Source organism: Desmodus rotundus, chromosome 8 (genome assembly GCF_022682495.2).
Source record: "Desmodus rotundus isolate HL8 chromosome 8, HLdesRot8A.1, whole genome shotgun sequence".
NCBI lineage: Eukaryota > Metazoa > Chordata > Mammalia > Chiroptera > Phyllostomidae > Desmodus > Desmodus rotundus.
Window position 1 is genome coordinate 5,256,120 of NC_071394.1, and position 23,528 is coordinate 5,279,647.

Here is a 23,528-nt window from a genome sequence, read left to right on the forward strand (position 1 = left end):
CTGGTTAGGCTCCAACTCAGTTTATAAGTGGAAGTCGTAAAACAAGCGGAGTGCCAGTGAGCAGGCTGTTCCCACTTGGCAGAAACAAACTCAGCAGCGTTGCAAACAGCGGGGACAGGCAGCGTGGACAGAGGGCGGGGGCGCGGGCCTGGGCCGTGCCTGCCGGAGTCTGTGTTTCTGGGCCCTCGTGTGCACACCCTGTGTGCGTGCATTGTGCCCAGTGTGTAAGCGGGTACGTGACTGTTTAGTACACCTGCCGGGTTACCTGGGTTGGAAATCCAGGGGCAGCCACTCACAGTGTGGCTCTTGCATTGTTCTAAACCTCAGAGACAGGATCCCCCTCTGGGGGCTGTGAAGATTTGGCCACACGGTGTTCACCACCGGCTCAGTGCCCACCCTGGGGCGACTCGGCAGATCTTCGTGATTGCCGCTTTGGATCTGGGGCAGGGTTTTCACACAAGCTGCTACCAAACCGTCACAGCCAAACTGGGAGATTTTGACTCCCAGGGCTCAAGAGAGAACAGTGCCAGGGGTGGAGGGGGTGGGTGAACATGTATGGCCCCAATTTCGGCCCGCAGATCTTTGTCTCCGGGGCCAGGTCTCCCGGCCCCACCCAGACTCTTAAGCCCAGACCCTGCCGAGTTAAGGCAATAAATGTTCTGTGTTCAGTCAAAGTCCTTGTCTGAAATCCACATGCCGTGTTTTACAGGATGCAAAGCCGGCCCCCACCCGGTGTCCCTGCAGGGCTGTGAGGGAGGTGACACGGGCATGCCAGAGGTGGCCAGAGAGTGCAAGTGCAAACTTGGGTTCAGACTCCAGCTCTGCCCCTTGGGCAGATCCTTGCTACCTCCGAGTCTCCATTGTCTCCTTCCCCAGAAGAGGAGAAGGTTCCCTCTGCTCTGAAAGGACCTGCAGGAATGCACGCTGCCTCCAGGTACAGAGGGGGCAGAGGAGGTGCCCGCAGATGGCGGTCAATACCCCTCCACTCATGCTAAGGCAGTGTGGTCAGTGCCTTGCCCAAGGACGCTGCGGCGGTGAGGGGCAGAGCTGGGAAGGGAGCCCCAGAACTGCTGGGTTGTAACCTCAGCAATCCAACGCCCCTGCTCCCCGACCTGCCCTGTACTCCACCCCCTCTGCCCTTAGGAAGGTCCCAGTCTCCCAGGGAGTAAAGAAGCCGCTCACAGGTGGCTGAAATCTCAGTGGGATCCAGCACCTGCAAAACAGCACAAGGGAAGTATGGGGGAAGAGCCCAGGAGGGGACAGTCCCACTTCGAGGAAAGGTCCAAGCTTCCAGGAGGAGGGGGCACAAGGCAGGGTCTGAAGAATGAGTGGGGTCAGGGCTTCAGGCAGGCTGGACCCCAATGTGTTGGAGCCCAGCAGTGCCCTGGCTGTGGGGTGGCTCCAGGCATGGCCGCCAGAGGTTGGCGAGGTGGGACTTGGCCACCATTGGGGGCTTTGGCAAGGCTGCACTGGGAGCCCAAAGAGGTGTTCCTTTCTGGATTCTTCCACCCACTCCTCCTTCCTCTTGGTCCCCACCTCTCCACCCTGCACCCTATGCTGAGTCCCGGTGCCCCTGAATTGGTAGCGGGACCAACATTCATGGTGGCCTCTTAGCTAGACACCTGGATGCGTCTGGATACAAAGGCAAAACTCTGAAACGTAGGATTAGATCAGGAGAGGGAGTCGCTTGAAGTCACATGGATGGTAGGGGACAGTCAGGATCCCAGCTCCCTTCTCTCTGGTTCCCAAATCTAACATCTGTCCACTCAACACGCTGCCGTGAAGGCCAAGGGAGCCTGTGTGGTGAAGACAGGCCCAGGGAGGAGTGGTCGGGCCTCCTTAGTAACCAACCGCCCAGCAGGGTAACGACTGCCCGTTAGCCAGCATCTGTGGTTCTTCGCTGGATGGCCGCTGAGGGCTTCAGGTCTTTCAACTTAATGCTCACTGATGCTGCCCTGTACGGGAGCCACTATTACTGTCCTCAGCCTCTGTCTCACGACAGGAAGCTGAAACACCCAGTGTAAGTGGTGTGTCCAAGGGGACATGCTCGCTAGGACTTACGGGCAGCCTGGATCCAGCTTACCGCCCTACCAGAGCAGTGCCTGAGGTTGGCCAGGCTGGGCCCTGCACACATGGAGGCTGAAATCCAGCTTGAATTCTGTTCTCTGGGGCTGTGCCTGCCAGCTGCTCGGAGGAAGGGGCACTTTGGTGCAATCAACACGGAAGGACAGCCCGGTCAGGCTTGTCCTCCTGGGAACGACAGCTGCTGATCACATCGTGGCTTTTGTTATTTGCATGATTGATTTTTTTTTTTTTTTAAATCATGGCCTTCTCCAAGCCATCTAAGAGCAGAGATAAAATATGCCAAGCGCACGAAGGCTGTGAAATGGAGACCGGGCACCTGCCACGGCAGGGAAGGCATTTAAACTCACTCGCTGAGATGGCCTTCCTCCAGCAGACAGAGTGAGCCCGGGGCAGTGAGGCTTGGCAGGCCAGTCCGGTGGCGTGTCCACACCGTTGTCCCAGCTGTCCCTCTTCTAGGAATCGGTCTGGCTGATATTTCCATTGGCCTCTGCCAAGAGCTCTGTAGCAGCATTGTCTATAAGAACAGAAAACTGGAGACCACCCAAAAAACCAAATAGGAGGTGGATCAGGTCCGTGATGGTGTGTCCAAATTTGGAGCACCAAACAGACCTGGGAATGAAGGAGGTAGATCGGCCTATAACAACAATGAATGGCACAAGATTTGCTTCGAGTGCAGAATATTTAGTACACCGTGAGACCATTTGCATAAATATTTTGATGTGGGTGTATGTATTTAATCTATGTTGAAGGCAGCCAAGCGTGGGGTTCAGTTCAAGGATTCTGGAATAAGACTGCTTGGGTGCAGGCCTGGTCTGCCACACTGGCCAGGTGAGCAGGGGTGAGGATGGGTGAGTTATCTGACTCCTGTGTCTCAGGGTTAAGGGCTCAGACCCAGAGCCAGGTGTCCCAGTTTTGCCACTTCCTTCCTGTGTGACTGGGACCAAGTGACTTGCTCCTGCTGTGCCTCAGTTTCCCCATAGAAAAAAACAAGCATACTGATGATCCTTTCCCCACAGGGCATGAAATAAGTGAAACCACGTGACACTTTCTTGCAGCCTGGAGCCTGATGTGCCCCCAGGGGTCTTTGTGAGGCTGAAGCCTGGAAGAAAATGCTGGAACAACGTATACAGCTGACCCTGGCCATCGGATCTCTGAAGAGCGTTTATTGTTGAACTCACACATTTCATAACATTTGAGATCTTTGGAAACAAGCATTACTGTTGCATTCAGAAAAAGAAGTCGTGGATTTCAAAAGAAGACACTAGCAAATGGCCCTCAAGAAGAGGCCAGTGCGTCCTTGCACTGTGTTCCCTGGAATAAAAGGGGGTGGACTCGGGGCCCAGGTGCGGGCTACTGCCCGGGGTGGGGGGCCAGCCATCCCCAAAGCCCGGGGAGCTCTCCAAGGACGAGGATCGCATGCACGCATGTCCCTGTGTCTCCAGGCCTGGTCCAGAGCCTGGCGCACAGTGGGAGCCCAAGAAGGGTTTGCTGAGCACTGGGTCTCGGACATGTTACCCAAGGGCTTGCTGAAGAGAGTTCCTTCTGCAGCCTGACAGTAAACACACTCCCTCCTGACCCTTCAGGAATGCTCTTGGCACCGGTTCCCGGGCCAGGCCCTCAAAATGAACACTGTGCGCTAATTACACAACAAAACAGTGCATTCTGGACTCAGCCTCCGGGCGGCTGACCCTCTGCTTGGCCCTGTGGTCAGCCAGCTGCGGTGCAGGCTGTCCCTGGGGAAGGGACCTCCAGCCCCTCCAGTGCCGGGCAGCAGCCACCGGGACCTCCCGGGCAGACAGACCGCGGACCTCAGAAATGAGAGACCCACTCTGCTTATTGAACGGAAAGAGTTTTATTTCCACCCATGTGTGCAAGTGTGTGCGTGTGCGCAAACACAACAGAAACAAAGATAAAAAATATAAAGGACAGGGAAGAAAAAGTAAAATTACCCTTTCCTACCTAAAGTTTATATCTGGCTTTTATCTTCCCTCTCACAAATATGGAAAATTATTTCTTCCTTACAAAACCCCACCCGGACAAGCACGTTGCTGAGGGCAGCGAGCCCGGCCTGGGGGCACCACAGAGGGCAGTGGGGTTGGGAGCCCAAGAGACATCCTGGACGCGGGTGGCCACACCCTGCTCCAGCCCACCCCTATCTGCCCTGCAGGAATGTGGGCCCTGGAACACCAGCGTCCCCCCGCCCCTTCAAGTGAAAACCCGGAGAGCTGGATTTTTACTTGAAATGTATCGGTTTTTGAAAATGCTGGTGGTGCTGTGTGTGTGGGGGGGCTAGTCACGAAGAAGGAAATGAACAAACACGTCTCCGTGGTCCGTAGGAACCGTGCTCCGTGAGTTCCGGTTCCTGAAGCTGCCCCCCTCCCTCCATTTTACAGTTGAGCAAATGGGGGTGAGCGCAAAGCCAGCCCACAGTCCCTGGGAGTCAGGGGGTGATCCAGCTGGAGGTCTCTGGCTTTCCAGCCCAGTCTCTGCCCTTGAGGCCCAGGGTCTGCACACCCCAGTGGTGGGGTCTCTCACCAGAGGAGCCAGGCCCACCTGCCTGCCCTCCAATCCCCAGCCCCTTCTCTTTGAGAAAACCTAGTGAGAGGGGGTTTGTGCTCAACGTGTGGTAGACAGACCGTGTCTACCTGGTACTGTGTGGCACTAGGCAGACTCACAGGTAGTGAGTCCCAGGCTGTTAAGTGGCCCCCACTTGTAGCCCCAGGAGGAAGTCCAGAGGTACGGGACTCGGGCCATTACAGAGACACTGGGGTCAGGGGAGATAAAGGCTTCTCTGAAGTTGGCGTTCAAGGGCAGGGGGGCGATGGCAGCTCTGGAGTTAGATCAGTGAGATGACACACCAGGCTGTGGCGAGGGTTAATTCCCACCCTGGGCCGGGAGGAGCCGGACGAAGGCAGATTTCGTCACACTAACTCCGAGCAAGCGGTGAGCGATTTAAAAGGCATGCATCATTTCAGGACATTTCCATTTAATATGCTTCAGTGGGAGTTAACCGCAGGTTACTGAAACCACTTACCAGGAACTGAATCTGCCTTGATCTTGAACTTCCCAGTGTGCAGAAGTGTGAGAAATGGATATTTGTTGTGAAGCCACCCAGTCTATGGATTTGGTTACAGCAACCTGAGCTGGCTAGGGCAGGGAGAAGGAGGCCCACGACTGGGTGTCAGGAGACTGAGTTTGCATCCCTTCTTCCCTAGGCTTCCCATCTGCACAGGAGGGACGATAGTGTCTACAGCAAAGGAGATGTTTGCACCAAAGCCGACCAGCACTGGGGGTCCAGATAAGGACGGCTGCCTGGAAGCACCCCCGACCACAGCGGGGAAGGCGAAGGAAGCCTGTGGAAGGAATCTCACGCAGCACTTGTCAGGAGATTGCGGGGTCTGGGAAGCACGATACCTGTCCCCTCCCTGGTTACCTATTTGCCTGCTTTGGCCCATCTTTGGGGGAGTTTGACCAGTCAGCCCCGCAAACGCACTTGGACATGGCCCCGTGCACACGTGCATTTGGAGCTTAGGCAGCACTTTTGCTATTCAGGTTTTTATTTAACTAGAAGAAAAAAATAGACACTTACTGCCTGCCCCCATATACCCCGTGTAACTGCTCAGCTGACCTTGGCTCCACTCAGGATCAAGGTCAGCCAGGGCCTGTCAGCCTGCCCTTGTAGGGACAGGAGCTCCACATCCTTGTGTGCAGAGTGCTGGGGCTGAATTCTTGCTCTGCCGCTGGAGATGAGAAGGGGGGTGGCGAGGATCAAGGAGACAATGTAGGTGCTGTGTTGTGTGAGTGAGAACCTCGCTTGTTAAGATCAGCATCACTACTAACGACATGGTCCCTAAGCCCCTCCTCTAGCTCACTGCCCTCCCAGCACCATCTCTCCCTCTCCCCTCCCCTAGGCTGAGTAAGGCCCCTCCTTGTCACTCCTGGGCCGTGCTTACACCTATAAAGCATACCCCACGATGGACGCCATCATCATTTTTGCTTGTGATAATGTCGAGTGCCTCCAGGGTGGGGACCAGGTCTCAGTCTTCAGACCCTAGGCCAACAGCCCTTGGTCTGAGCCAGTTTCCTAAATGAATGAATAATTGGGTGAATGAATAAATCAACCACCAATGACCTTTCCAGCTCCATGGGGAAACGCTCTAGGTCTTCACCAATCAATAGTGATCTGTGTCCCACTTTCCAGGTCACACCCTAGAAAACGATCGCTGGGTTCGAACGCGTGACCCAGTGTTCAGTGGACTGGACAGCCTGGCAGGGCAGAGGCCAGAGAAGGCATGTGGGCCAGGCCCGGGTGCACAGTGCACCCCCCATGGAGGGCGAAGCCACATCGCACGTGCCTGTGTCCTTTCATTCAGCCCGCCCCCAGCGTGCGCTGGCTGGGCTCCCAGCCCAGGCCGGGTCCAGTCCTCAAAGACGTGCCTTACTTAGACCACATGTGAGGGCTGCTTCCGAGGAGTCGGAGGGGTGCCCAGCACTGAAGTTCAGGCCCCGTGAAGGGGAACAGCCCTCCTGCCATGCCCAGGTCCCCCCACCCCCTTTTTGAAACTCAGCCCTGGACAGGCCTGCCTCCTGTAGTACCACTGAGGCAGATGGGCATTTTTCTGAAGGATCTTAATAAAATACCAAGACAGGACCAAAGAGATGGCATCTGATTTTCCTCGTCGCTAGGCCCGTGCTTTTTTTCGTTGCTGTGTTTTCACTTTTTGAGGACAGCGCAATGATCAGCCCTATACCTACTTCCTAAGATTCGGTGTGGTTCACGTTTAGCTTTTCTTCCTGCTTTTCTTGGCCAGAACATGTGAAAGGCAGATAGAGACACCACGGCCACCTACCCTCAAACACTTCAAATGCCTTCTGAAAGCAAGGGCATTGTTCTCACGGAACTGCCCTCCATAATCTCCCCCGGAAAACTAGCAGTACATTTCAAATGTCCTTTCATACCCAGTTCATATGGAAATGTCCACAACTGTCCCCCAAATAACTTCAACAGAGGTTTTTTGTTTGTTTGTTTCAAATCAAGTTCCTCCCGGGCACCGTGGCTGATGCATTTAGAGCCCCTTTTAACCAAGAAGTGTGTCCCCTGCCTGCAACCTCTGTGTTTTGCATTTTTGATGTTGACATTGGCCGCTGGTCAAGAGCAGGCCATTCTCAGAGAAGTCCCCACACCCTGGAATGGTCCACCGGCCCCTCATCCACCTAGAGCTGGTTCCCAGCTGGGCCTCAACTGGGCCCCGTTCAGAGCTGGCTGTGACTGGCCGTCAGTGAAGGGACTCTCCGTGACACCCTCAGAGGTAAGGGCGGCACATGGAGCCAGGGCCCTTCTGGGCCCAGAAGATGTGCTAATATTAAAGGGAAGCCCGCATGGGGGTTACTCCTGCCCCTCACCCACCGTGTCACCTGCTGTCCCCTCCCCCAGCCAGGGGCATTGTCTCACACAGTTTCTCCCTCCCTGTCCCACATGCCCACCATCTTCTCGCCTCACTGGGGCACCCGTGAACATTTCCTCCCCCCTTGCCCTGGTTCCGTGTAAATCCTAGATGGATGAGAACTTTCACCATCAAAGAAAAATAAAGAGGGGGCTGAATCAATGCGTAAAGAGGAGAAACGAGCAGAAATATGGGTGAGTAATATTGTACTTCGTGGAGGTGAGGACAAGCTTTAAGTGTGACATTGAAAGCTGACACTGGACAGGCTGCCTGGTGTCCACACAGCCCCACACAGGTCTGCCAACACCCGGCTCTGAGGGGCCTGCAGGTCTCCCTTCCACAGAGAAGGGCAGGGTCCCAAGGTCAGCCGCAGGGGAGCCTCAGACCCAGGCCTTCCCCTCCCAGCCGGCCACCTTTCCCTCTAAGGGACAAACAAGCACAACTGTACCCCGAAGAGCAAAGAAACTTATTCTGGAGACTTTCAAGGGCGAAGGTGTGGGGTTAGTGCCTGTATCTTAGAGGCCGGGATGGAATGTGCATCACGTGACACCCCTAAGGGACGTTTACATGCCTGAAAGTCCACTGTGACCATGGCCCCCACCAGAAGGCACTTCTTCCCTAGAAAAAATTAATGAGTCTGTGCCCCCTTCTACAAGCAAAGGCCCTTCACGGTCTCAACATCAAAATCCTGGAGAGTGTGACCAGCTGATAGGTATAATTTTCAGCAAATAGAGAGAAGGCTCTAACTGGAATGCAAATGAAAGGAAAATGACTTGTAATACAGTAGTACATAGTTCACTCTGCAAACGTCCGGGCGGGGCGGGGCTGGAAAACAGAAGGAAGCAGCCAGATTGCCTGCACCTGCACAGAAATAAGTCGCCGCGCGCGGTTACAAATGCAGGCCCCGGTGGGTGTGTTTTGCTGGCGACTCAAAGCACTTCTCTGAGTGACAGTCTTTTCCAAAAGCAGTAATGGCTCTTGCGTAAGCCCCAGAGCCAGCAAAGCACAATGTCCTTCGATTTACATGGCAGTGGCGTCCCAGGGAATTCAGGGGACCTTCACTCCGTGCACAGCCGCTCTGCGGGGCTGCGCAACATGCCGCCCGTTCTGGGCCCAGGTCACTACAGGAAACCGCATTACTCACGTGGATGTCTAGTGGGGGCTGTTTAAGTGGGTGGGATGGGGAGTCTCTGTTCTACAGTACATGAGTGAGCCAGGCCAGGGGGGCAGCATGTCTCTGTAATTGACACTAGCCACACCATGGGGTATGCGGAGGATGGGGGGCAGCAGGTAAATGATGACAATAAAAATAATCACTAATCACTTACGTGGATAATTTTTACTATGTGTCGGGGTCTCTTCTAAATGCTCCTTCTATGTTACTAACTGAATCCTCACAATGAAGTTGGCCCCACTTCCACACCCACTCCCTGAGGTTACACAGGTGAAAGGTTTTAGCTCATGAGTACTTACTGTACGCAAGGAATGTGCTAGTCATGGGGAGTGTGGAAATTACAATGTTAGGGCCCAAAGCAAAGAGAACTGCTGTTTATGGAGCATCTATTATGTGCCAGGTTCTCCTCCAAAATGCATCCTCTTCTTAGGAAGGCAGCCAGTTGGTCCAGGGGATGGGAAGGGGGCTTAAATATTCCCAAAGTCAAGAAGCCGTGTGTGGGGCTGAGAAACAGGTGGGGAGGAGGAGCAGGGAGGGGGAGCAGGGAGGACCTTGTGCATTTCCCAGACTGGGTTGCTTGCTCAGGGCTTTCACATTCTGTACAATGGCACAGAGAGGCTAGGGAGTTTGCCCCGGGGCACACAGCTACTGGGATCCAAATCCAGGTCTTGGGATTCCAATTCTTGGCTGTTCCTTCCGATTCCAAGCATGTTCCAAGAGCACTTGGAGAAGCTCATGTGGCTGACAGCATGGGTGTTGACCCTATGGGACTTTGCCTCCTGACTCTACTGCTTAACGCCTTTTGGGATCTTGGCCCAGCCCCTTCCTGGATGCCAGTCTCAATCCCACCCGCAGAGCGGGGTAAGGGAACCTGCTTGTACGGCGGCTGTCTGTACAGAGCCTAGCATGGTGCCTGGCACATATTCGGCGCTTTCTATAAAGCAAGCAACTGTAAATCATTCTCCTGGATGGATGGGCCATTTGCCTCTCTCCTCTTTCTCCCACACAAACTCCCGGGAGCAGTGATAAGAGCAGTGATTCACTCCCGGGAGGAAATCTCAGTTTTGCCCAGCTTTATCAAAGAAGCTATAACGTGACTGTTTTCTCCCCTTCCAAGATACTGGCGTGCGGTGGAATGACACTGTCATTGTCACAAGATCACTGTGAGCAGGACAACAAAGGGGTTCCGTGAGCGAGCACCCACCTCCAATGGCGCGCATTCAAACCCCGGTCCCTCCCCTGGTGAGCCACGTGGTGGAGAGGCCCTCCTTCAGCTTCATTCTTCCTGCTTTAGGTGGCTGTGAGCACGGATCTCCACCGGATCTGCTCACAGGGCTGCGGGGAGGATTAAGGAAGTGAATGCAGGGGCTTCACAAAACAATTCTCATTGTCCCCCCAAAGCAGGAAGCCTCCTGTGTGCCCTGCCAACTTCTGTCACTGACACCACCGCTCTCTGTGTGCGCAAACGATGACCAGTAGTCACTGCTCAACACCTATCCACATGACCTCGTCAGTTAGTTTGGGACCGTAATATCTGTGTCACGCCTGCGGTGAGCCTGCGTAGGCCCCTCCGATTCCAGGGCCACAGGCCGGGAGCTGGTGCAGAGAAAGCAGGCACTGACACTCTGTGGAAATGAGCAGCCCCAGAGCCTGCTGGCAGCCCTGAGTCAGCATCCGGCCCTGCCTCTGCACGCAGAGAAATGACTTTCCAAACCCGAGTCCGTGAGGGACGTGCTCTGGGCCTAAGATGAACCGTCTGGAAAAACGGTCCCAAAGGCATTTCCCAACCCTGGAAGAACCACCCAGCTGCGTCCCAGAGGCAAAGCCGATGGAGGCCCAGGAGGTTCTTAGACAGCTGGGCTCGGGCAGAGGGAGCTTCCGCCATTGTCCAGTCCGAGGACCCACTCCACTGCCTCACGGGAACACAGTGTGGCTGAAGGGACATGTGAGCTCTGCCCCTTGCAGCCACTTACGTCCAGGATTTGAGGAAACTGCTGCAGTTCACTTAAACTCTTGAAAACTCAGTTTCCTGATCTGTGAAATGGATATGCGCATGCCTAGCTGGCAGAGTTGTTGGGAGGATCAGGAATAGTGGGCTTAGAGTACTTCGTTGTCTGTGCTCAGGTCTAGGTCGCTTAACACGGGATCCACACAGCAACACACCTTGTACTCCCAATTCTGCCTGGAGGAGAGTGGTCACGGTGGGTGACAGAGCCACAGAGGTCCCCTAACCGAAGGTCGAGGGCTGCCGGAGCAGGGGACACCGGGACAGTTCTCAGTGAGACGCACCATGTGGCTCAGTACATGGGCTGTGGGGTTGCCGGCCTGGGTTCAAATCCTGGCTCTGCACTGTGAACCCTACGATTTCCACGTGGGCATCCTGACCCCGGGGCCCGCGACTGTGACTGTATTTGGATACAGGGACTTTAAAGATAAAATTAAGTTAAAATGTGGTCATTAGGGTGGGTCCCAATCCAGTATGACCATTGTCCTTATAAGAAGAGATTAGAACGGAGACAGGAACCCACAGAGGGAAGACCCTGCGAGGACACAGGGAGAAGACAGCCACCTGCAAGCCAAGGGCAGAGGCCTCAGGAGGCACCAACCCTGCTGACACCTCATCGTGGACTTCCCACCGCCTAAATGATGGGAAAACCAATTTCTGTTGTTTAAGCCGCCCGTTCTGCGGCACCTTGTTACCGCAGCCCCAGCAAGCGAACACAAGCTGTGTCACATGGGTTTTTTTACTTAAAGTCTCTGTGCCCACTTTTTTTCATTTATAAAAAGGGGGCTGTAACAGTATCTCCCTCATCAGCAGGTTCTGAGGCTTCAAATTGAGAAAGCACTCAGAACGAGGCCAGGCGCGGGATCGACTCTCAGGGAGTGTAAGCTATGATTCTGATGACGTTGACCTTGCCCCCCTTCCCCCGGACCTCAAAGGCAGAGGTTCTTTACCCACTGGGACCTGTAGCATTCAGTGCACAAGTAGACTATTTTGCTCATAGTAGGGACTGTTGCTGGACAAATGGGTGAATGAATGAATGAATGGATGGATGCTGTTTCAAATGTTTCTTAGGAGATGGCAAGACTTAAATGCCATGAAATTATGTTTTCAGTGGACACCTCTCTGATATCTCACTGGAAATGCTTAAAGACAAAGTGAGTGCCCAGGTGTAAAAATGGGGCATTTCTTTTTTTGAGGGGGGGAGGAGGGAGAGTGTCTTGCCAGACACACCTGGGCTCCGGCCAGAGGCTTACCTGCACCTTGGGAGGCTGACGCAGTACTCGTGGAAGACGTGGGTGACGAGGAGGACGTGACTGAGCACGAAGGCAGGTGTGGGCAGGGCAAGGCGAGACAGCGATCCAGGTGGACCGCCCACGAAAGCTGCAACCTGCAGGAGCAAGCGCTGAGCAGACAGACAGGCCAGATCACCCCGTGTGCCGCCCACAGCGGCCCTTCTCCTTCTCTTTTGTCTGTTGGGCACGAACCCTCTCCTCCTCCAGGCTCCCCTCCCCTTCCCACTTCCTGGTCCCTGATGGCTCAGCCTTCCTGTCTCTAACGCCAAAGCCAGCCTGTGTGCCTAAGAAGGAGATGGAGAAATCTTGCATCACTACAGAGAACCCTTTGGCTCTTAAATCTATACGATTGTGCCCAGAATCAGGGATTGTGGTGGCAAAGATTTCCTGGAAATGACGAGGTTTAAACCCAGTTATGCTGGAGATCAAAGTCAGCTACCCCAAGCCAGCCTGCCGTCTGCCAGTGTATCCCTCCATCTGGCCAACATTCACAGTAAGCATCTACTGCGTGCTGCCAGGCCCTGAGTGGTGGGGACACACTGGTGACCAGGAGATTTTTCTCAAAGAGTGAACACCCAGAGAGAAGGGACAGACCCACGCACAGGAAGTAAAGCTTCAGTGTGACATTGCCATCCCAGAAGAGCTTCTCCAGGGGCACAAGGGGGAACATGGGCAATGGAGACACTTTACCCCCAACGACATCCTGGGGTACCTCAGAAGGAGGGACCCACAGACGTGCCAGTGTCTCCCAGGGGCCACGAGACTCCTATGCGGGCCGGGTAGAAAACATCTGTGGAGCATTCTCCGCACAGGGTGAATTTCTCCCTGTGCTTTTTTCCTGCTGATGGCTGGAGAGCGTCACAGCTGTCCCCGAAACCCGATGTAGGTCCTTCTCTGCTGTCAGTCGGGGTGGAGAAAGTTTGCTTCCCGGTGTTCCCTCGGGAATTGCCCTGTGTTACATCAGCCCCATAGAACTCTCAGAGATGCTGGAGCTGTGAGCTGGCTTGTACCGTGCTCGCTGGTCACATGGGGCTGATGAATATTTGAACTGTGACTAATTTTTCATTTCATTTCATTGGGATTATTTTAAATGGCCCCATGTGGTTCCTGGCTATTGAATTAGTCAGTGTAGTCCTGGGCCTCGAGGAAGCCACCCATGGCCCTGCCCCCACTGGTTCCTGACAGTCGGTCCTCACGGTGCGCTGTCTGGGGGAGCTGGCGCTCCATCCCATGCAGGTGTGTGGTGGCGAGATGTCAGGGCGCAAACTCAGATGCACAAGAAATATCCATTTCCTTATTATCTGGAGCCTCGTTGCTGCCACACCTGATGTGCCGCCCCCACATTGCCAGTTCTGTGGGAATTTGGTCTTGGTTGTGAGTGGGACACACCTTTCCCACTCGGGGCCACGCGAAGTGTCCAGGGTTATAGTACAGAGCAGCCAGGCATTGGGCAACACCGGCCTCCTTCCAGGGCACCAGAACCTTCTGGAGAGGGTGTGTTGAGGACACTGCAGCAGCCCCTCCCCCTCCTCAAGGCACTGGGTCAGTGGTCCCAGCTCCTAGCAGAGCCCTAGACCTGTCCACCCCAGGTAGAGGCGGCTTCCCATTCCACCTTTAAGCTTCTCTCCTTCCTGCTGGTGTTAATGGCATAAAACCTTGCTTGCGTCAGGCTTTACCAAAACAAAAGCCAACAAGCCAGTGCCTTGCTTTGGGCCCAGGAACCCTAACCCTAACTCCAACCCCCGAGTTGGAGAACTTAAAATGGCCAGGTATGTTTGCTAGATCCCTGCTGGAAAAACAAAAGGAAAACTCCCCCTACTTAGTACTGCAGGGAGTTACACCCTCCCACAGAACGGCCGCACTCCATGTGGAGAAAAGAGTGAGAAGCCAGGAAAAGACATTTGCCACCAAGGGACTGGCACGTGCACAGGGACGGAGGCCGTTCAGCCCTGCAGCCATCAGATTCCAGCGTGGCAGCCCAGAGGAACTAATGCTAACAGTGACGGCTGGCTGAGTGTCCGCTAGGTGATTATCTCCGTCAGTCCTCACGCCCAATTCAAAGACGAGGAGACTGAGGTTCCAGGAGGCTTGACAATTTGGCCCAGGCCCCCAGGGATGTAAACCCGGCCTCAGTGCCTAGGAGTTGCAGTTCTCTCAGCCAGCCTGGGACCAGATGAGGAGCAAGGAGGGCAGGGAGGCGGCAATTTGCTTTGGGAACGGGGGTGTCCCAGAGGGGAGAGGCCACGCCCTGAGCCAGGGGATGAGTCAAGGAAGCCAGACAACCAAGAGTCTGAATCATCCAGGTGACTACAGAAATCAGGAGGCCAGGCCAGCCCAGCCTCCCAAACCCCTGGCCTGCCTCCGAGCACGCACTTCTTCCTCAGCCGCTATTAATGATCAGCCACAGGAAGCCTCCCCGAGTTAATGAGTAACGACATTATCTCTCCTTCGGAGAATACAACCCCACTGCCCTGCGGAGGGCAGGGGGAGGAGACTCCACCAGCAACACCCTGTTTCCCTCAGAGAAGTGTGGATTGGAGTGCGACTGGATTCAGAATCCCAAGACCTGGGACCAGGGGCTCGCTCCCTGGTGGTCAAGGTCCCCCAGCGACAGAGCAGGAGCTGGCTCCGAGCATCTTCCCACAGGACAGAAAGGCTGTTGGTAGAGCTCCTTGCCTGTAGAGGTTACTTGGTAGTTCAGAAGGAAGAAAGTGAGATTGGGGGCCATCCAGACTTGGCGGTTGAGGACTTGGAAGCCAGGCTACCTGGGTGTGAATCCCAACTCCACCACTTACCAGCTGGGCCATTTTGAGCAAATGACTTAATTTTTTGTTCTGCCTTGGTGTTTCCATTTATAAAGTAGGGATGCCAAAAACAGTATCTAACATCTTTTAGGAGATGTGGTGAAAGCATGATTACTACATGCAAAGGGTTTATGAGCATCTCCAGTACCTAAGTACTAAATAAGTATCAGCTATTCTCATTAGCCAAGAACCCACAGTCCACGACTTCTCCTGTCTGAGGCTCAGCTTCCCAACTGCAAAGTGGAGACGTAATAACCTCTTTGTGGCTGGGCTGCTGATTGTGTGCGGTGATGTAAGTAAAGACCCTGTCGTGGAATAGATACTCAGTCTCTGAAAGGCCCCCACCCCCCTCATTCTCCCCCAAGAGCCCTCAGGTGCGATGTTTTGGCTTTCCATCGGCCCCCTGGGCAGGCGGAATTCAGGAAGGAGAAGGAGATGAGGGAGGTGGATGGCAGGGGCGAGACAAGGATGGGCGCCAAAGAGAGGTTGGGTGCTGTCCCATACTTGAGGAGCTTGGCTAAAGCAGGCCCTGAGTCACTGGGAAGGTCTCCGGCAAGGAGCAGTCTCCCACCCTGGGTGTGTGCGTGGCAAACTGCAGCAATACCGTAGAGGGAAAAGAACGCGATTCTCCGAGAAAACTCCCAGACTGATGTGTAGTGTCTTCCAGGTGCCTTTAACAATGGTGGTCCCTCCATGGGCCCGAACGCAGCTACTGTTGGCGCCGGGCCCTCCAGAGAGGACAAGTTCTTAGGACTCTGAGAGACTCAGTCTTCCCGGCTGTGGGGCCTTGGGCGAGTCACCTCAGCTTTCTGAGCTCAGTTCCCTCATGTGTAAAACGGGACGGTCATACTTGCGTGGCAGGGGTGTTGTAAAAATGAGAAATAAAATGCATCAAGTGGCTAGTACGGTACCTGGCGTACAGTAGGTGTTCAATGAATAGTCGTTTAAGAAATAGAGTTCATCATTCTTTTCTACTTTTGTTATTTTCTAAGTTGCTGAGCCCATGTCAGCTGAGGAGCCTGAGGCTCAGAGAGGGAGGTGGCAGCTTGGCCCCCACGGGTCCTTATTAGGGGAACCAAGGACTTTGTGTAAAGTGATGATTGCAAGTTTGGCTTCAAGTCTAGGGCTGCAGACCTGGGGTGAGAGAGAGGAGGGCTGAGAAGGGGGTTTTTAAACTCTTACGAACATAGAGATGGGACAAGCTCTTGAGATGATATGTTTTAACCACGAACCTCTCACTTGTAATCCTCGGAAGCCGAGTGTAAATATATAAATAAATGGGCTCATGCAGCCTCACCAGCAAACAATGAGACTGAGACACAGCAAATGTGTCCAGATGATGAGGAGACACCGGCCTTCACTTACCGGACAAGCAAACGTTGACAGAAGAGGGACTCACTGTCACTCAGCTGGTGGGCCCCCACTCCCATCCTGCCTGTTGGAAGTCAGGTTGCAACGATGTATCAAAAGCCTTGAAATACGTGTACTTTTTGGCCTAGAGATTGCCCCCCAGCAAAGGTTTGCCCCCAGAATGTTATTGGAAGAGTTTACAAAGATGGGTGGAGGGCTGTTCACTGCAGCTGAAAACTGGGAACACCCCGAATGTCCAACCTCCTGCAACATGTTAAGTGAAGGGTGGTCCACCCATGTCATGGAATAAGTGTCATGTCTCGTTAGGAATGACCTGGAAGCCTCCAGGTGATGGCTGGGTGATGGCGTCAGTGGGAAGAGCTCCCACGGGGTGACCGCGTGCCTTGTCCCGCCCCAGCTTGGTGCTGGGTCTTGGGCGCCCACTTTATAATTATTCTGTGCCACAGTGCACTTAAAGTGGATGCGTTTTCTGCTCTGTGCATACTGTATTTTATAATAAGAAAGTAAAAAAAAATGTGTGACAGATTTTTCCAAATGCAAAGATGTTCCTCATGGATGGCTGAGTGAAGAAAGCAGGTTATAAAAATGTCAGTCTAGTAGGAGAGCAGTTTTAAATGCTGTCTTCCAAATACCTACTTATAATTAAATGCTATCATACATTTTTAAATAGATATTTACACACCTACCTACACCCACGCCCCTATAAAAATGTCAGGAAAAACATATACTAAAACATTCATAGAGATTATTTGGGGGTGTTTGTTTTATTTTAATGTTTGTGATTTATTTTCTTGGATGTACGTGTGTGCCTATGTACTTAGTGTGTTTCTGAATTTTCCCATAGTTCTCCACGGAACGTTTATTTCCGAAACACTTTTATTGTTTTATTACGTGGGTAGCAACCATTTCTCTCGCATGTCCCCATTTATAATAAGCTCAGGATTGAACCAAGGCCTGCCGAGGCTACGTGACACTGAGTGGAAAGTCGCCGTCTACCTGGGCAAAGGGACATTTCACCGTCCTACAGACCAGGCATTGGCTGTCTGTTTTAGGCAGGCTGGGAGCCCCAGACGCGGCTCAGCAGCTCTGTCCCTTGCGTCACCGGGCAGGCTGCTGGGCTGTGGCAGCCACACTTCCTCTTCTCCTGACACTCCCTGTGCTTCCCCTTCCCGAGAGACAGCCGTTACTCGGACGTTTCCGTGAGGTCCAGCAACCTTCTCCGGTCACCTGCATCCCGTGCGGCAGCCATGCAGCCGGTGTGGCCCTGGGGCCGCCACCCCCAGGCCAGACAAATGGCTGGATTGCTTTGTGGCGTGAACCAACTCTCAGTCTCAGCTTCCTCATCTGCCATATGGGGCTAAAAGTACCTCCTGTCCACAGAAGAGGTGGGGCCTCCCGCTGAACAGTGTCTGCGCTCTGCACGGGTGAGAAGGAATTCCACAGGCACACCTGTGTGCCGGGCGGGCGAACTCTTTGAACCTGGTCGGGTTTTCAGTAAGGGCTCGCTGGTTTCCCCTCCCATCCCCCCTGTGTTTGCTACGCCCTGATTTTGTCCCTCAAAAATAGCAGGAACTCCTCCTGGTCCAGCCCGCCCTCCCCTGGAAATACACACAGGTTCGAAGTCTGGTTCCTTGTAGCTCAGAAGGTAAATGCTTGTGCCTGTTGCCCCGAGGCTGGTCAATTGCAAAGCCCCCTCCTTCTGCATATGATGCTGGTGGCAGTCAAAGGCACACGTGGGAGAGTGACTGCATGGGGTGAAAATTCCAGATCTGTCCAGAAAGAGGGACCAGCAGGCCTCCCTGCAGAATCAGCGCTTTCACTGAGCAGTGGTTTAGGGGGCTCCAGCAAGGGGTGAATCTGAGTCAGGCTTAGCTGCAGAAAGTATCACAAGCAAAATAATAATAATAATAATAGTAGTAGTAGTAGTAGTAGTAGTAGTAGTAGTAGTAGTAGTAGTAGTAATACAGTAGCTTTGCCTTCCTAGATGTAATAACATTGGGCAGGATAATTTACTAACCAAGATGGATTTGACCACCAGGTCCCGCAAAGGGGGACTGACTGCGGTTCGATTTAACACAAGGAATGCGGAGTCAGGTGACGGTCCTTCTCTAACATGGCTGGAGGAACATGTCATGGCTGCTACAGAAGCCTGCTGCATTTCCTCAGCCAGGTCCCAGGTGATGGTGGACCAGAAGCCATCAGTCAAGAGCCTGGGGGGTGGTGGGGGAGATCTACTTAGACTCAAGTCTAATTTCCCTACCAACAAAAACAATCGCTTGCTCGGAGAGACAATGCAGCCTCGGAAGCAAGAGGAGTAGATAAATCTTAGGAAGTGCTGAAGAACCATTCTATCTCTCCTAAACCTGGATGAGGGACAGTCGTCTCAAGCTCATTGTCTAAGTGTAAATTCTAATCTCTGTACTTCCTTCTCTTTCTCCCTCCTTTCTTCCATTCAGGTAGCAAACATCACTTAAGTTTTGTCTGCCCGGTGCAAGGTAGTGCATCCCCATGGAAGAGGAGCTGCTGGCCCTGTCCGCAGGGATCCCTGCCCTGTCCGCAGGGAGCCAAAGCTGTGAAGGTGCCTGGCATGACCGGGCAGGCAGGTGGGCAGGTTCAGCTGGAAGGTGCAGTTGGTGCTGGTACTGGTGCTGGGGGAAACAGACGGTCAAGCCAGGAAGGTGGGTGGACCATGAAGGGCCAGTGATTTCACCATGAGTGCCTGTCAAGCATACCTGCAGGCTCCTTAAAACTCCCAAGGCCTCTCAGAAAAAATGAGATTAATTTCCCTGGGGGGTGTGGTGCTCTGCCCTCCTCAGAGATGAGAAGGTCTCTAACAAACTGACCTAAAATTACCTGACAGCCTTCTGATTTAATCTAGAAAGGACTGGCCTGAGAACAAAGCCAACAGGGAGTAAAACTGATCTGGGAGATACTGAGACCTAGAGAGCTGGAGGTCTGGTGACATCCGGCCCTGGATCCAGCCGTGCCTGAAGCAATCATCCTCTGTACTTTGCTGCTACATGAGCCTCTAGGTACGCCCTGCCTTTTATTACTTAAGCCATTTGAAACGATGTCTATGCCACATATACACTGAACAGTCCTAACTAATAAAAAGAAAGGAAAGCACGCAATGCTCTGGGGATTAGAGGACAGTGCGGCCATGCTCATCCATGCCTAATCTATCAGCTCCCTGCTTCCAAAGTTCCTTTCTCAGGAAGCCTTCTCCAGGTGCTCCAGAATAGGTGAGACTTTGGGCCATATCACTCCCTACAGCCCTACCTTTTTACTTAAAACTCGCAGTAATTGTAATTACAGAGGTGTGCCATTTTCTATTTCTAGCACCTCACACAGTGTTTGATGGATTGTAAATGCTCGACAACTATGTGTTGAATTAAAACAAAATGAATGCAGCTGGAAAAGATGAGGGGGATTTCCTGGAGCAGTTGACATCTGGCATGGCCTCAGAGGACAGTGACTCAGTCAGGATGGGCTGGGTCAGGCTGTGGCAACAAAACCCCTCAGAATCCTAGTAGCAGCAGGGTTTATTTCTTCCCCATGTCACAGGTCTGTCTGAGGTCAGCTGGGGACTCTGCTCATGCTTCCTCCCTTCAAGTCCCTGGGGATGGAGCCCCCACCGTCCCAGCGTGGCTGGCGGCGGTAGCGGGAGTGAGGAGCCTGGGATGAATCACAGGCTGGCTGTTTAAATTCCCTTCTGGAAGTGACACAGATCATTTCCACACCCCATTCATTGACAGTGCAAGTCAGACGGACAAGCCTAACTCCAGGGAGGAGGGGTGGGAAGCGAGGAGCTGGAGTGGGTGGCAAACACTCCTAGTGCTTTCTTCCCCTGATGAGTGAAATCTCCGCAGGTGAAGAGGGTGTGCGAGGGCTTCCTAGAAGGAGAAACTCGCTTGGTCAAAGATTCAGAGGTGAGGGCATGAGCAGCACATTCAAGGAAGAGCAGTGAGTAACCCAGGGACTGGAGGAGAGAAAAGTCGGGACATGCACAGAGCCATCTCCCTGGCCGCGCCCAGAGGGGCTGCTGAACTAGGCCAGTGACAGGAGCAAGGCGGGTTCAGTCAGGCAGGACCTGTGATTGAGGTGGTCTGAGATGACAGCCAAGCATGGAATGGAGAGAGCTGGAGAGGGCAGATGACAAAATGGGGCAGCTGCTGGGAAGCGAGGCAAAAGCTGCGTCACTGGGGCGGCCGGAGCAGACCAGTAAACAGGTCTCCTTCAATAAGCTACAAACATGTGATAAATACGCACGAACCATGGATTGGGGTAAATCTTGTCTTTCCCAAATTCCTTTCCACCCAGAACCTCAGAATGTGATCCTATTTGGAAATAGGGTCTTTGCAGACGTAATTTGTTAAAATGAGGTCATAAGGGATTAGGGTGGGCCCTTAATCCAACATGGCTGGCAGAGGGATACAGAGGCAGAGACACAGAAGAAGAGGCCATGTGATGACCCAGGCAGAGACCGGAAGGGTGTGGCCACAAGCCAAGAGGATCCCCGACAACCACCGGAAGCTGGGAAGAGGCAAGGAGGGAGTCTGCTCTGGAGCCTTCAGGGACAGCATGGCCCTGCCCGCCCGCTGATGTTGGACTTCTGGCCTCCAGGACTGTGGCACAACACGTTTCTGTTCTTTAAGCTGCTCGGTTCGTGGTAATGTGTTTCGGCAGCCCTGGCAAACTAGTGCACAGCAGGAACGAAGAGAAATTGACTTTCTATGGACCAAAAGTTGCACAGCTCTTCCTTTAGGCTCACAGCAAGGATTCTTTGCATAGCCTGGACGTAGGCTAATATCTAATGCCATTGGGTTTTTCCCAGTGCCCATAACTGGTTATTATAGGTCGGACATGCTCCCGGAGGAAGGGGAGAACTTCCACAGGTCCAGAGCGGGAAGTCCTCCCCCTCCCCCAACAAAGTCCAAGCAAGGCTGCATAAGTAGGGAAGAGGTCAGAGGGAAACTTGCATTTGCTCACTCGTTCAATCAGTATTTGCTTGAGTGTGTGTGTTCATTGGATACTGTGCCAGATGCCAGGGCACACAGTGGCCAGGACAATGGTGATGGTGATAATGAGGGGGAGGAGACTCAAGAAAAGTGGCAGGGTGGGGGAGGGGAACATGAAGGTTCAAAGGCTATTGTTTTTCCTCACAAGTTTTGTAGAATTATTTGGCCAGGTCCACAGGGAACTTGATAAATTAAGCAGTGAAAAGTGAAAGTAAGAGGAGATAAGGAAGTGGACACCACGTGTGCAGCAGCTGTTGAGAGAAGCTTGGGGAGCGTGGGCTGAGAGGCATTGGGGTACAGTAACTGGTGGGAGACTCGAGATCAAGACAGGATTGGTCTAGTGGGTCTTTGACTGTAGAGCATGTGAACTTGTGGGTTCTAATCCTTCAGAAGAGAGGGACCCATGGATGCTGGAGGAGCAAGGGGGTCGAGAGGGAGCCCAGAACCGGAGCTGAGAGATGCTGGTTTCTCATCGCAACAGGAGGAAAAAGAATAGAGAGAGGCAGGGTAACTGGCCAATGGACCACACAGCTCCTAAGTGCTGAAATCGGGGGTCTTCCCCATGAACTGCAGCTGCCTCTTGAGTCTCTCAACCCCCAGTACTCACACATTCCAGGAAAGGGGGTTGGGAATAGAGGGTCGCTATGGTCCTTGCAGTTCAAGCCTTCCATGATAAAATTTAAGGTGTTGCTAGATAGAAGTTCCCAGGGGACATTAATCCAGAGAAACCCAGTCTCATCCCTGATGGATTTGTACCACGTGCTCATGAACTAAGCAATCTAATTCCACTGCTGACCAGCGAGAAAGAGAAGTCACTCACTTAGAGAGCTCAATACAGTGGTGACCGCCTTTGGCTCCAAGAGCTACTGCTGCCTCAGCGGACCAGGGTTGGGGGGCGTGGCAGGGTGGGCCCCTCTCATTTCCCGGGGGGGCCCTCCACAGACCGGGCATCCTCCACCTGTGCGTGTGTCCAGGGTAGCACCAAAGCCAGTCTTTCCTACAGCGTGGCCACCTCAGCAACTTACACAAAATCGGCTGCGGCAATCCCTGACAACAGGAAGGAGAAGCTGGCTGGGCCTACGGGAGAGGGAGCACGGGGTCAAGGGCACCTCTGCGGAGTTTTTCCAGGCTGCTGTGGACTCTACAGGAGTCTCCTTTCCTCCTGGTTTTAGAACACTGCTGTACTGAGAAACTTCTTCACGGCCCAAACTCTTCTTTTCTCTTCCCTGTGCTTCTGGGACCATCCTGCCCTCCCCCTTCCCCAAATTCATTCTCTGCCCACTGTCTTCCAGAAATCTGGGGCTCCTACGCACAAACCCAGGCCCTGTTGGGGAGCTGGGGGCCTCTAGCTGCGGGCCTGGGTTGCTCTGTGCACTCTGCTCCGAAGACTTCCGCAAAGGGGCAGGAGAGGTCCTGGCCAGGCCAAGGGCCCTTCTCCAGCCCACACACTGGGGTTTGCATTTGTCATGGAGGGAGTAGCAGGCTTCTCTAGGCTTTTGAATTTAACTCTCTGTGTCTTTGGCAGGTAGCAAACCATAGGTGATCAATAAATGTTTGTTGAAAGCCAAATCAGTGGAGGTGAGGGGAAGGGAAGTATGGGAGGTGTTCAAGAAAGCTGCTGTACAAATTGCTAGATGTGGAAGGGCCTTCAGACAACTGGGTGGCTGTGGAGGAGGCACCGTTTGGGTCATTGCCATATCCCCATGTCTAGCATGGCGCCTGGACATAGTAGGTCCTCAGTCCAGGTACCAAATGGATTAGCTCAGCTCACCCTTCTTGTGTAAGTGGGGAATGGAGACTTAAAGCTCACGTGGCTATGCCCTCGAAGGAAAGGACTTTGTCTTTGCGGTCCTTCCCTAGTGGCTGAGTACAGAACCTGGCTCAGCAGCGGCTCAGTAAATATTTGCGGAATGACTGGGTAAGTAGATATCAGGGCCTAAGGAGGCAGGAGGGGTACCCAGAGGACAGCCAGGTCCCCTGTCTTGAGCAAGGCGTGAAGCGATTCCTAATCATCCAGGAGAGGCAGGGTGGGGGAGAGGCACAGAACCTGCAAACACAAGGGTGGACAGAGGGTCTGGGGACAAGGACGATGTCCAGGCTGGGGATGGTGACCTTCCTTTACTATCCAATGCTGTTCCTCCCGTGCGGTGTTTCTCACCAGGGCTGCCTGTTGGAATTACCCAGGGAGCTTTTAAAACTCCCTAATGCCTGGGCTGCACTCCCCGGGCTTCTGATTAAACTGGCCCTGGCGCTCCCTATTTTAAAGAAAGTTCCGTAGGGAATTCTAATATGCAGTGCAGGTTTGAGAACACAGAGACAGTCATTAAACAGAAGC

The 23,528-nt window shown here is 53.5% G+C and overlaps 1 long non-coding RNA gene across 1 annotated transcript; it reads left to right on the plus strand.

Annotated features, from left to right (window-relative positions):
• Window positions 1-17,243: 17,243 nt before the first annotated feature.
• On the plus strand, window positions 17,244-19,261 carry LOC123477885 (uncharacterized). The gene is made up of 3 exons (XR_006652909.2): window positions 17,244-17,599; window positions 18,632-18,778; window positions 19,054-19,261. It is a non-coding gene; the product is annotated as an uncharacterized lncRNA (long non-coding RNA).
• The last annotated feature ends 4,267 nt before the right edge of the window (window positions 19,262-23,528 follow it).